This window comes from Melospiza melodia, chromosome 1 (genome assembly GCF_035770615.1).
Source record: "Melospiza melodia melodia isolate bMelMel2 chromosome 1, bMelMel2.pri, whole genome shotgun sequence".
Classification (NCBI taxonomy): domain Eukaryota; kingdom Metazoa; phylum Chordata; class Aves; order Passeriformes; family Passerellidae; genus Melospiza; species Melospiza melodia.
The window spans coordinates 148,944,546-148,959,393 of NC_086194.1; the positions used below are offsets into that span (position 1 = coordinate 148,944,546).

Here is a 14,848-nt window from a genome sequence, read left to right on the forward strand (position 1 = left end):
TGCTCAGGAGGAAGAAGCCATCCAGGCTTCTTTGGCCAGAATGATGGCAGCTAAAACACAGATTTTATAAGAAAAAAAAAAAAAAAAAAAAGAAATGGGAACAAATTAATCTCCTGGGCCCTGTAAAAGGGATATACTTGTGACTCCCACCTTCCACCCAGGTTAAATATTTTTTTACACATCATGAAAATATCTGCCAATAAATCTGTTTGCAAAACTCATGTGAAACCCTACAAAGTACTACCCAAAATAGTTTTAATACCTATTTTTCTGTCCATAGCATACTGTGCATTATGAAAGCATTTGTATTTGAGCAATGTATTACAATTTAAGATAAAAGTAATAGGCTCTATGTCTGCCAAAGCTGGTAACTTTTGAGATCCTAAAATAGGAACCAATGGATATTTGTGGCTATCTTACTATAATAAAATGAAAAAGTAATATTTGGTAACCACCTTACTTATATTACAGAGAATTCATGTTTGTAATGCAAGAAAATTTGCCTTTAGATTCATTCCACCAAAAAACCCAAATTTTCTAATCTGCTCCAAGAAACAGTCGTCTTGCCACAAAAGTTCAAGTCATTCCAATCAGTATAATATGTACCACTTCACAGTTCAGAAGCAATGTTGGCCAGAGAGTAGGTACAAGACCAGTATTTATCATATATTTCAAGCACATTATCCTTTTGCTGCATGCCTTATAAATGGGAATCACAGTCAAAATGCTCTTGTAGTTGCAACACAAAATGCTGAACATTTGACATCCATCTTTCTACATCTTTATTCTCAGATATTTAAAATGGAAGTTAGGGCATACACTCTTTTTTTTTTTCCCTCTTTCTTATTTTTTTTAAGATTTGTCCTAAAACTACAGAGAAAAGAAACTTATTTAAAACTTTACGTTTTGAAGTTTTATTTTGGAGTAAGGAATAAAGAGTACCCTGCAGATGCTCATGCATGTAAAATGTTTCATAGAGAAGTAAAGAATACTTTTAAGGCAAATACTTCATAGTTGCTGCTAGCAGAAAATTCAGCTATAAAGAAATGGCGTTTGTGCAAATGCATATGTTTTTGGTCATCTAGAATACTAGAGTACTACTGATTTAAAATACTATTTTTTATTTCAAAAAAAAGAATGGAACCGAATAAAATAGAATCGCCTTTCTCTCCTGACCCTTCTAACGCACTCCAAGAGACCCTTTAGCCAATAAGCAATTGTTTCCTGTATTTATTATGTGGCCTAGAGTAGTATAGTGACCCTACTATCTGGACTTCTACTAACATCTCTTTTAGGTACTTCCACCTTTTCCAAAATGTCATCATTCATCTGGGAAGAGTCAAGGAAGTAAGGAGACCTAACAAGAGGCTGGAGGGAATGGAATGAAGGAGCAGGAGCAAAGTAGGCTCTGCCCACTGAAGCACCTGACCTTTGAGAACCAGAATGAAATTGACAATCAAAAGAAGTCAGTAGAACCACACATAAAATTTATTCTCTGTACATTGACATTGTTTGTGAACAAAATGGAACAGGTACTATTTACCATATTTCAATGCTTTTACAGATCTTCAAATGTGTCACTGTTTCTTACACTAAAAAATTCCTGTTGGGAAGGGCAGTGATTCAGCGTAATCTCTAAGGCTCAGGAAATTATACCCTCAGCGTTCCCAAATTAAAAGCTTCAGATAATAATGTTGAAAAAGACAGGGATTACTTTTCTGCCTATTTGATATTTAACTTGAGATCCCCTTTTCTGTTCTTCAGGGCTCTCAGTCTATACTCTCCAATATCCACACTAGAAGAAAAAGATGTCTGATATGCACAGGCTTCTTTCTTTTGGAACACCCCTATTTGTGTACTTAATGAGCACCAGGTAAGCCAAGCACTGCTTAAACACTTCTGTTTCTAGCATTTCCTATCCTTTGAGGGCCTCATTAAAATAATTTTGACAGTGATCTTTATCATGGTATTTGGTGTATTTATACTTGCAAAAAGATATTTGTACATGCTCTTGCTATTTATGGTTTCATATTAATATATTTCATTTTCGCACAAATTTTATCAAGGATTTTATGGAAATGAAGACCAAGTACTTTAAAGATACTGCAGAGAAAAAGAAAAATGAGTACTAGATAGTCTGAACAACTACCTGACATGGTTGACAGCCTATTTCAAAATGAATAGACAAGCCTGAGAAAGCATCACTGGATCCATTAAGCCAAGCTACATTGAGGTCCATACAGATACCTGCCTCTGTAGCCAAACTGAATCTTAATAAAGGTCCATCAGATACAAGCTTTTAAGACAAAAAGTTATCTAGAAATCTCCCAAATATGAGGTTCTCAAATTTATATAAAATATTTCTATTTCAAACATAAGATTAAACTTCCTTAAATTGATTCTAGATTTCAGAAATGTAAATCTATTATACAAGAAAGTTGAAAATATGTATAAATATGTTATCTCAAACATTACTTACATGCATCACTTATTATAGGCATACAAAAAAGATTTCACAGGACATTGTAGTTTAAACAAAGTAGAGTCATACAGACTTATTAAAGCTACACATTACAGCTTACAGGACAAAGACTTTTCTGGGATAAAAGATACTATCAAGAACAATTTTGGATTCAATTCCACTCTAATCTACTGGATAGTATGTAAGTATAGTTTGATAGAAATGCAGAAGAAAATTGTAGAGCTGAGTCAATTGGAGTTTGGGGATAATATTGGGGTTTTTGAAATGTACAGAAAGTCTAATGTCTACTGTTTTTTCCATCTAGATACTGCATAAAACTTTGTCATTAATAGCACATAAGTACCTGTATTACACCACCATCGCTCTCCAATATGCCCTTATTAAAGCACTTAGTTAAATACTCATGATCAAAAAATTTTGACTGACATCCATTATGAAAAGAATAAAACTCTGAACAAATTCTTTTCAAAGAGGTAAGTTAACAACAGTGGCCTTGGACATTAGATAGTGTTGTATTATTACTGTTTATAAAACCACTCCTTTTGGGTCAGCAAACTGATGCTCCAAGGTGGGACATGATTTTAAGGACTATTGAAAATTCCATTCAAGGATGGGCATTTCCCTTCACTACTACAAGTGAAATGCAAGCAGACTTTCTTTTGGAATAAAGCACACATCCATTTGTATTTCATCACATCAATGTTCAAAGGTTCAGTTTCACATGAAAACTTTATCTAATGCAAAATCCATAACAAGAAATTTAAACACATAACAACAGGACTCATAGAAGACAGTATTCTGAATACTTACTATAGAAAATAATAAAGAAAGGGACGCTGATAAAGCCTCAAACCCAAAAGGATAAAAGTACCTAAATCCAGGCTCCAGGGGAGCATCAGTCTCTGTCCAAGACCTGTAAAAATGAATCTTCTTGTTCTGCTGGCTCCTGAGCAGTCATTCAAAATGCACCATTCTTCTTATTACAGGTAGCTGGGCCGTTAGAACAGTGTGAGGAAGCATGGAAAACTGAGTCCCAGGTTTCTCTACTGGCTTCCTAAAATATGCCCACAAAGTTCTTATCAACATGCCCCTGGTTATTCCTAAGGGAATTTGTCTTTGCTGTTGACACTGTTCTCTCTCCCGTAAAATAATTAAATATTGAAAGAACTATTTAATTCACTGAGTTAAACATTAATCAAGAATGGAAAAGTGATACTGATTTTAATCCTTGGTAGTCAGGTCACAGATCTACAACGGAAGATACTGAAATTCCAGCTAAGAGAGCAAAGCTCGTTACAGAAAATATCCACTACTAAAGTATAGTAATGTAAAAAAAAAGTAAATTCATCCTCATCTCACACCATAACATACTGGGATTTTTTCTTGTGTTTTATTCTCAGCATCTTCGCATTTCTTTATTTCCTTTTTGAGGCACTCCATTTAATTCTTCTCAGTATCCCTCTTCATAATTCTCCCATGTAGCCATTTAAATTAATCATACTCTTCCTTTAGTGTAATTTACACTGTTTGGACCAATTTGAGACTCAAATCTGGACAGTCTGTTTATCCCTTTTTTCCTTGATACTACCATCTATCATCATGACTAATATGCTTGAGGAGACTGGGTAATTTCAAAGGGCATAAGTATTTATATAGTTAAATTCCAGCAATCTCTGTGAAAATTTATGTCATCACAGGAGGACAAAGACCCAAGTCAGTGTGCGTGGAGGAAGAGTGGGTAGAACTGAGAGCCATTACTCATTGACTTTTACAGCAGAAAGACAGTCAGAGCATGGTCAGCAAATAGCCACAACACTGCCATCTGAACTTTGGCAGAATCATCAAAAGTGACAGGAAAAGTTGCTTAAGTTATTGTGGTCCTCCACCACATCACAGAAGAATTAGGATGAAAAAACATGATACTCCACTATAGGCTATACTGATTCTGAAGCTCATGGAATTGCCTCCCAGGTGTATTTAACTCTCCCTTCTTCATTTTTTATCAGATTTTCTATTAGAGGCATCCCATGCAGAAAGGACTCACAAAAGTTTATCTCCTGTTCCACCAACATTAATATTGAACAATGAAATAATAATAATTTATTCTTAGAATAAGTTTCAAAAAAGAGTTAATTATTACAAACCTTGTAAGCATATTCTCCATTAAATGCTCTAGGATATGAAGCTTAAGTGATGTGATTAAGGTTGCAGGTAAGAGAAATGTCAGTAGTCCACGCACGAAGTGTGGACCCCAAGCCCTTGCCTAACTTGCTGTGTAGGATTCTAGAACTTTGCCATTCCAAAGTCTGTTGAAATACATTCCTTGTAGCATTAAGTGTTAAGTAGCCTGATTCCAGTGAAATCAGGGCTAACACTGCATGCCAACAGCCTTTGGATTAAGGCCCAAAAGCGCAGTTCAACACTGCGCCTCTAGCACGTTCCCAGATACTGGAACTGCTCTAGTGCCAGCGGAAGCAGCCTGTGCTCTGCTCCTCAGTACAGCAACACCCAAAATGGTAAGGAGGATGCTCTCATTAACCTACTTACATTGAGGATAAAGTAAGCTGTCAGTTTACCTTTAGCACCTTTACAGCTATCTGGATATTCCCATCTCTGAAAATTCTCAGTACTTATGTCTTCAACACACAGAGAAAAAAGGTAAACAACTGTCTATTTTTTGATAAAAGACAAAACTAACCTTGAAATCTATAGATTCTCAAGGAAGTCAAGTACACCAGCCCAAAAAGCGAAGTCTTGACAGTAAATTCCAGGGCAGCTTAGGACTCCCTAAGTAGAAAAGTGCCAGCTGTCCTTTATTAGATGTGCTGAGTTCTGTGAGGACACAACCCATTTCCCTGCACCTCATCATGGTCTAAGTAAATGAAAGAAATAATCATGATCCCCTGATCAGGACGCCTTTTAAACTTCCTAGAAAGTCACCAACATGTTAAACATCATCTTTTGCCTGCATATTTACTACTTAGGAAAGCATATATTCTACAAATAAAATACTTGGAAGCTGATATTTTGCATTTTTAACCAGCTTTTGAAATAAAATTTTAAATCTGTGAAATGAAAAAATAAAGACTTGTGAAAGTTAAATGTCAGATGACTTACAATAAATACTTTTAATGATAAAACAAATCTACATTTTTTAAAACTCAGATAACACAATGGTAGGTCTAACTTTGTTCCTTACACAGATACTAGGAAATGTGCCATATGTTCACTTGGGAAATCCTACTGTTAGGGCTGGTATGGACACATACAAAAGCTGGCACTGACCACACACAAATTGCGCACTTGAGGATGAGTAAGACGGGAAACAAAACCAAACAAATTAGACAAAGGATATAGGAAAATTATAATTTGAAAACCTATTGTTACTTATCATGATAGACCATACCACAACAGTACTAATTCTTGAAATGAATAAGTAAATACGCCTCACAACTGAGTATACCTCCCAGTATAATTATTTTTAAGACATCTCTAACATGAATAACTTTGACTTATTCAATTTCCTTAGCTCAGTATAGATTATGGCTTCTCAAACCTCTCTGTGGAATTCTCTTTAATACATTAGCTGAAAGGCAACATGGGAAGTATTATTTAAATATGACAAGGCATAGAATACTTGCAAATAATTACATAAAATGTATAATTTTAATTATTCCTCATATCTTTTTTCTTCTGAATATTACACAATATATACAGCTTGCTTGGTCTGCAATAAAGTTCCAGTGCTGCCTTCTACCTCATTTGCCAGTTCTGGGCTTTTCTAAGTATTCCTTGCTTAGGGAAGTCTATGCTTAAAAATGAAGATGTTACTGATTTTAGGCAAATTCAGAGGTTGAATTTAGATTGTTAAAAACAAAGACACCCAGATTCATCCCACCTAAATGTAGATGACTAAGGAGTGCAATATGGAAAGCTAGCCACCTTTTCCTTCCTGTATGATTAATAGAAAGAAAAAGGAACATGTAGGGGGGAAAAATCATGCGACCCAAAATTGCACGAGCACCCAAAACCAGATTAATGAAGTGTTCTTCTTCTTGTCTAATTACTTTATTTTTGGTTTTATTTCTATTTCTAGATCTGAGAACACTTTCCAGTTCCTGCCTTAGCTGTGTTCTGACACCAAAAAAATACAGGTGTGTGCATCCTCTCCCTTTTTCCAACTCATGCATTTTCCCCACATATAACACAGGTGTTTTAGGGATCTTCACGGTTTCTAGCAAAACTCCTATTGATGGCAGATATCACATATAAAAAAGAAGCCTTCCAATCTAGGGAAATGGGGTTTTTCAAACTATCCTGACCTAAGACATAATTTATATAAAGAGCTACTGAGGCAGAAATTGCATTTGACAAACAAGAAAACTAACCTGTTTTTCTAATAAATGTACAAATCACTTCTTCAATCTGCAAGAGCATGATTCTACTTTTTACTACAATAACTCATAAATGTTACTATTTTTTTTAATTTCTGCAGGGCTGATCAGCTTCCTATAGGAGAAATACATCTCCCCAAAATAAATTTCTTGAAACTCTGGATCAAATTATGGTTCCATAATCAGTTCTCTGCTTTCCCAGAGTTCTGACAGTTTACTGAAATGGCTAAGCATCCTACCTTTTTGGTGTGAATGTATGCACTTGTCCATGTCCATACATGTAGTATACAATATATAAATAATATTTCTAAAAGTATGGAAGGGGTACTATTAAGGTGAAAGAATCAGAGTTAGAAAAGATCTAAGTGAGACCTCATTCCCCTCGCTAAAGCAATAGCTCCTTTTCCAACAGGAACATCAAATTTTCTATATACTGGTTGAAGAAGTAGAGAAGTCTGTGCAATACTCAAGGATGCAAAAGCTCGATATTCAGTAGATGCCACACCTTGTAGAACATGTGGTTTAGAACAGTATATTTCAACCAGTTTTACCTTCAGCTGACTTACAATCAATTGATATTTTCTTGCACCTCATTATAGTACATGAATCCTGCTTTATGCCTCATTTGCAGTTCTGGATGGTTCACCAATAAGATGTGTCTCACTAGACAAGAATTGCTGGCCTAGAACAGAGATTTGATTGATTTTTGAAACAGTGCACTGAAAATTTCATCTGCTACAGAAGAGATTTCTGTTCCCCACTTTTATAAAAATTGATCATTTTTCATGTTTCAAAAACATAAAAGTTGATTCAAACACTACTAAAAAAGTATTATGCATGATTAATAATGTAAAATACTAAAAACAGGATCTGAAAATACACACTCACTAACAGTTTGCAGACACCTGTCTTTCCTCTCCATTTCAGGATGAAGTACTTAAGGTGCAAATTAATTTCTTCAGTGCTCACAGGCAGATTGTACTTATACCCGTTATTCTCCAAGTTATAGAAATTTAAGCAAACAGTCAGCAAAAAGTAAATCCTACAACAATCCAACGATGTTTATCAACTATGTAAATGCCCCCAACAGAAATTATTCCAATATATACACTCAGATGAAGAGATAATGTTTTCTTCATGAAAGACACAGTTACCACAGTTACAACATCCTTAACACCAGCGCTTTTTTGGTGAGCAAGCTGATCATAAAGTTCCATGTTGTATAAAGAAAATAACAATTGCATTGATCCTGAAATCCATGGTAGTTATACATTGCAGAAATTATTTCTCACTCACAATGAATTTGGGAGTTTAATAAATTTTAGAAATTACTTTTTTTCACTTGGAAAATATCTTGAGATTTATCACCATATCTATTTTCAGATGACTGATTTGGTCCTTAAAGGTTCAAACTTGTGTTGGGTGTCAATGTGTCCAGGTGGTCTGTGATGGAAACAAAGACTAATATATGTGCAAACTGAAAGATAAACCATTGTCCAAATGACAATAAGATTAAAATCAGTCTTTTTATTTAGTATAACAGAGGCTATGACAACACATCTATGCACTGGATTGTGTATTAATTTTTGCTGCTCAGTCCACTAGTTAAAAATTCGAGCCTTCCATATCTTGGGGATGAGTTCAAAGAGACTAATTTATCTTCCTTTCATGTTATTATGAGATTTATGGTCTCCTGGGTTGCTCCTATATTCAGCTGATTGGAAAACCAGAAGAATATTTTCCTGATGATCACACACTTCTGGAATTCAATTCCTTTGACAGTGCCATGGAGCCTGGATTTTATAAGCATTAAGGCTGTATAAATATTTTACTTTGGAAAGATTTCCATTTAGTACAGAAGTTCTATTTTAGTGGAATAAAGGCATCATTGGTCACTTGGGAAGGGAGTAGGGGTTAATTTCATAATTGATTGTTGTAACTGTAAGGTTTCATGATACTTGGTGACATACCACAGAATACATTCCTAAATAAATCTCATTTTCAGACAGAAAAAAAAAAAGTGCTTCTGAAAGAAATATCTGTATGCCACACAGAGAGTGAAATTTCAAATCCTTCTCTTGAACAAAATCTCCTGGTTTGGTTGGCTTTGCCAAGCTTAACACTGAAAACAACTGACAGCTTTTGGGAATATCTACCAAAAGGACACTAACATTCTTATATATGCTCTTAATCACCTGAAGGAGAAGTAAAGCAAAGTAGGTGAAAATTATCCAGATCTATGTTAGTGCATCAGTCATTACTGCAATGCAGTTTATCACCATCCAAAACAATTTTTTTGAAAAGTTGAGACACTATAAATACTGTACTTAATATCCAAAGCTCGAGAGTTTGAGTTCCATCTACTAAATATTCCTATCTTTTCCATTATTTAAGTGACATATCTTCCTCTTTTCCTTCTTAATCTGGTTCTCAGTGTCTTTAGAAGAGACATTCTAATTTTGGAAAGAATATCTGCATTAAAAAATCTGCTGAATAGAAATTAAATTATATTTTACTTCAATTTTACTTTATTCAGAAGATCAAATTTCTTGCTTCAGATATTGATATATATTTTCAAAATGAAAATCAGTTCTTCAGTCTTCATTGCATGTACTTGAGACACAAGAAGCACCCAAATTATGCATTGTTTTATAAGAAATGCATATTCAAGTTAAATTTGGTTTCTTTCAAGAATAAGTTTTTGTTCTAGACCCTGTTAATAAATGGTACAGGAAGATTAATCATTACATGTCCATTTTAGGAATAAAATACAATTATCTCATCCTAGTGAGGAGGTGGAATTACTGAACTAATCTTTGAGTTGTCAAATTTCTTATATTCAAGGGTTGACATTGTTGAACTAATTTTGACTCCTCTTCTAGCTTAAATATTTTTCACAGTTCTAACTGCAGCACAAAGATGCAACTCAAGCAGGTCATTTTTTTGTCAGCCCAGCACCTCATGCCAGATTCAAAAAGATTCAATTAAAATTAATCTACCTCTTCAAAAAAATCGGGTTTGTGCACTGATTTGGAACTTTAGAATGCAATGTCCTTCTGAAGCTTAGCAATTTATTTGGCATTATAAAGCAAATCAGATGTTTTTTGCTTTACTCTCCTTGGCCTTGCTAGGTATTTTTAAAATTTTTTTAAGTGATCATCAAGAACTTATTTAAAGTCCAGTATTTTCACAAAGTCATTACAAATGTAACTTCTTGCAGCTAAAATGCATTTCTTTCTATCACAACCTTACCATAAGAACTCTTCTTCTTGCCATTTTCTTCTTACAAAGAAGACGGGGTTTCTGCAGCAAAGTTCATGGTTCATCCTATTGCATGCTGCATAATGGAAACTTGCTTAGGCAGATAAATTACATCTGGGGGCCAATTCAAGCAGATAATACCAGCTGACAAAACAGTGGAGCAGAAATCCAGAAAGCTGCGTTTGGAGCATCTTAACCTCTTGATATTCTACGAAGATGATAGACTTTCTGAGGTCCCTAATAGCATTTTCAGGAAGCTCAGCGCTGCAGAACCGGGCACTTGCTGAAGTCATTTTCTAAAAACATCAGGGCATGGTTACAGGGAACAGAGTTGCATAGTGCAGGAAGTCAGAACAAGTTGCACATATGCACAACCCACTGCATATCATATACAGATATTACACTGGATTTTAGAACACCACTTTAAGAGTCACTGACTTCAGGTCACCTACATTTCCTTCTTAACTGGAAATGACATTGTACTGCACTACTTTGCTGCAACTATTCCCTTAAAATGTCTGTGGCTGTCTTATTCTTGTTAGTAAAGAAAGGAGACCTCTGTTTTTTCTGAAAAGCACAAAATTATGATTTCTCAAAGCTTGGGAGAGAAGTATCCAATTAGTTCACCACGAAACTGAAAGGACACTCAGGAATGATTTCAGAATTACTGGTTGTGAAGTGAGGAAAAGAAGTGAACTACATCACGGGGAAAGAAAAAGAAGCAGCATAGAGAAGAAAAGAATGTCTGTCTTTAGGGTGAAAAAAGATCATGGCTATATCTTTGAAACCATTTTCAATGTCTAGCCAGAGTTTGGTTTTGTTTCTCACACTGGTGGAAAAGAGATAGTGATACACAAAAAAATAAGTTAATAAAATAACTAACTAAATAAATAATTCTATAAGGACATTCCAGAGTAGGCAAAGGGATGAAAGGATCTCTCTTGAAGAAGAGGAGAAAAAGAAATGGAATAATCATGCTAAAGAAAAGGTACAAAGAAAATCGTATGGCTTAATAATATAACTTTGAATTATGAAAAAATGGTCACCCTGGTCCTATTACATTCATTATTGTTACATTTTTTCCTCAAATCTGACTTAATAAAATAGATTGACAGGTACTAAAATTTTTAATCTTACCATCTAAAAGATAAGTGACAACTAAATTGCACTACAGAAGTGATTTCTTTATCATTTGTGACTTCTAGAGACACAAAGGAAAAGCCAAAGAAATTGCACCAGTCCATTTGGACCAGACCATTTGCATGCCATCTCACAGTTCTAGAATTTTCCTTTTCTCTTTCTCTCTTTTACAAACAGATTATCTTTCTCAAAAATAAAAGGATCCAAAATTGTAGCTGACATTGGTTGGAAGTCCAATGTTACTCAGTATAGGTTCTACAGCTAGATAAAGGTTCTGATTAAAATAATCATAAAAGGGATATTTTAATAAATCATAATCAGTTCGAAAAATAACAGGGGAGGAAGGGAAGCAAGGCACAGCTCAGACAAACCCCACAGAAGTCACAGGGTGGCTGCACGTCCTGAACATTGTGTCAGAGATGACACTGCCCATGCCAGCAGGAGATCCACAGAACCAATATTAGGAGACAAAGAACTGTACAAGGAGTTTCATTTTTCAAAAAACAGACAGTTCTGCAAAGGTAATGGAGAGAAAAAGCTACACCTCTTTTTCAGAAGGTAGAACAGAATGAATATGCTACAACCTGCCGCAACCTAATAATGACAGGTAGAAACAAAGTGTACCCACTATGTGTAATCTGGACTGTTAATGGACAATGTAAATATCCTTCAGGAACTCCTTACAGAGACCTTGCCTTACAAAAAATATCAAAATCCTTACTCATCTTCATGAGTGGGTGTAGCTTAATCCTTGTCGTAAGTGTCTAATTATTTAATTAAAATTTCTGCACTGAAGGATTTCTGACTTTCTTAGACCCAAGGTACTTCTTCTCAATAATTAAATACTGTACTTTCTCTGGCTCTCTTCCCACAGATTTCAATTGCTTCCTCTGGCCATAGTTATTATTAAATTATTTTTTAATGTCATGTGAGATTGAGACTGCAGATCAACTTAACTTCAGTTTCTACCTAAAAACTGGAACAGCCATGAAATGCTGATCCACACCTATAATCCTTTGTGTAGATGAATTAAATAATTAGAAGAGCAGTTTTGTGAAGAAAAACCTAAATTATTATTTGTTCTAAACTATTATCTCAAGAATCATAGAAAGTCTACAACGAAATGAAAGCACAAGAAACACAAGAAACAAAAGCAAAACTACTGAGAGCAGTTTTCAGATTGACATTTTACTTTACAGCTCTAAGGACTACTAAAGTGATAAAAAATGCTGGATTGGGAGTAGGAAAATGAAAAGAAAACCTTATTCAGATGCATTTCCAATTCTGTAAAACTTAAATATTTAGTCAATATGTTAAAAATACTGTAGAGTACCTCTAAAGACCTTTGCATCCCATTCTAGCACCAGGGAAAGTCATTGTGAGGCCTTTGCAGTCATGCATGGAAAAGAATACCGATTCAATTTTAAACTCAACCTGCAAATTTCTTGTATGGAGTACTAGACTAATTCATTAGGTGAAAGAATATAATTATGCCTATCAACAATTGTGGGGTTTTGCTCTTGTGGTAGTTAAAATGTCTAAAAAAAAATCAGTTTTTTTATGCCTTACATGAAGAATTCTAAAATGTTTAGAGACACTGTTGTCTGAGCATGAACAAATCTGAAATCTGCACACAGCTTTATCAGTCTGACTCTTGAATGCCAACTCAATTTAAATACATTCTCTACATAATTATTTAAATATTTCTCACTGTATTTAAATATGCCAGAAGCTAAAAGAAATAGGTTAAAAAATTTAAAATACCTCTATTTTATTTGAAAATCAGGTATAATACTTTGCTTTCAAATATGCTTAGTCTCCACGGGTCCAAGTAAAGGGGTTTTGACACATCTGGCCTAGAAATCTATCAACTCAGGTACTCAGAAATAGAAACAATCAAAACCAGAGGTTGCACTACAGTGACATGTCATAAGTCTTGCAGCAGAAAAATAGTGATCATCTCGAGAAATGGGCAGTTTTCAGCTTTTCAAATATCAGTATAATTGCCTGACTTTAATGTTACACTGTCATATTTTAAATTGCAATAAACTACCATCAGTGCTATTCTCAGTGTCAGCTGTTCGTGATCCAGCAATTAAAGAAGAATCATTTTAAAAAGATATAAACATGAAACAGATGGACACACATTTTCATTTTCAAATTCATGCTGCTCTTTCATGTTTCTTGTCTCACTTATGCCTGCTTTTTTCCTCTCTCCTCCTTTTTCTCTCTTGTTTCGGTCTCTTTCTTCCTCTCTATTCACACCCTGACATCCCCAGCTGCAGTCCCCAAAGACAGATCCTACGCTGCCAGCTCATACTGGCATTCCTCCCAAGAATGGAAGGAAAGGGACACAGGAAACCACTTTCAATGCTGCTGCTATTTGGTGACCCAACAGAATAAAGCCTTTATATGTGGGAAGCACGTGTATGCATTTCATAAAGAACACATGCACAAATCCTTCAGACCCTAGTAGCCTCTTGTTTGCATTTCTCACTCAGAATAAAATACGTCCTCCAAGCCTCCTATATAGTGTGTGGAAACCACCCTAAAAATCCTCTTTTTTTTCTGAAGTAATAGGGTTGATAGAATATAATAAACCCCAAATACATATGTATCACTGAAAGGAGAAAACAAGGGAGAGGGAAGTAGGATATATCTTTACTGTGTCTGCTGGCCTGGAAAATAAATACCGCTGTTGTGCAACTCTGCAGCTGCTCACTCTCTCAATTTGTTGTTTTCGTTCTGGTTTTTATGATTTAATCTCATATCCTTACAGTTAATCTGAAAAGGGTTCAGGCAGCTTTATTTATTAGTCTTCCTTCAGATCATGAGCTTACAGATCATGATCTTTTCCTATACCAAGAACCAATTCTCTCTTTGTGACAAGGCTCAGCCTCTGATAGATGTAGCAGGAATAAATTGACTCATAACACATTAAAATGAACATTCTCACAAAATTTTCATTTTCTTTTTTTCATTGAATTTCATGAAAAATATCCTTGAGGAAGTTTTTCTTCCATTAATATAATGCCTGAAAAATATATATCGTAAAATTAAAGTCATCATTTTCAAATTTTGAAGAACATTTTGGATTCTTAAAATACAGACTGGGGAAAATAATAATAATTTTTTGAAACCCTCAAAAATCCACATCTATCTGAACTACATAACACCGCTTCAGATATATATTAATAGCTGTGTCATTGTAACCTTGCTTTGGGAAGATGCATGAGTCGTTTACTACTTTTAGAGAGCTATGTATATGTACAGAATAAAGGTTTGTGAAGCAATACTTCTGGAATGTCACTAAATATTTACAGTTTAAAACACTGAGTACATATGTGGAAAATTACTGAAATGGCTTTTCAATGGATCCTACTGAGAGGGAAAAAATAATTATTTTAAAAGCTAAGTATGGCAACACCACATAAAGATCTAACAATTCAAGCAAAGAGAATGACAAATAAAAGTTTCATAGGTTCCTTGTTTCCCAGATTTTAATTTTAGGGTGTTGTACACATTTTAATAGGGCATTATAAACATGGGCTTGGAATGAAGAAAACAACCA

General features: G+C 34.8%; 1 protein-coding gene across 28 annotated transcripts in view; it reads right to left on the reverse strand.

The window, feature by feature from the left end:
- The window catches only part of RIMS2 (regulating synaptic membrane exocytosis 2), a 444,419-nt gene that overhangs the window by 311,520 nt on the left and 118,051 nt on the right, over positions 1-14,848 (reverse strand). The window lies entirely within an intron of this gene.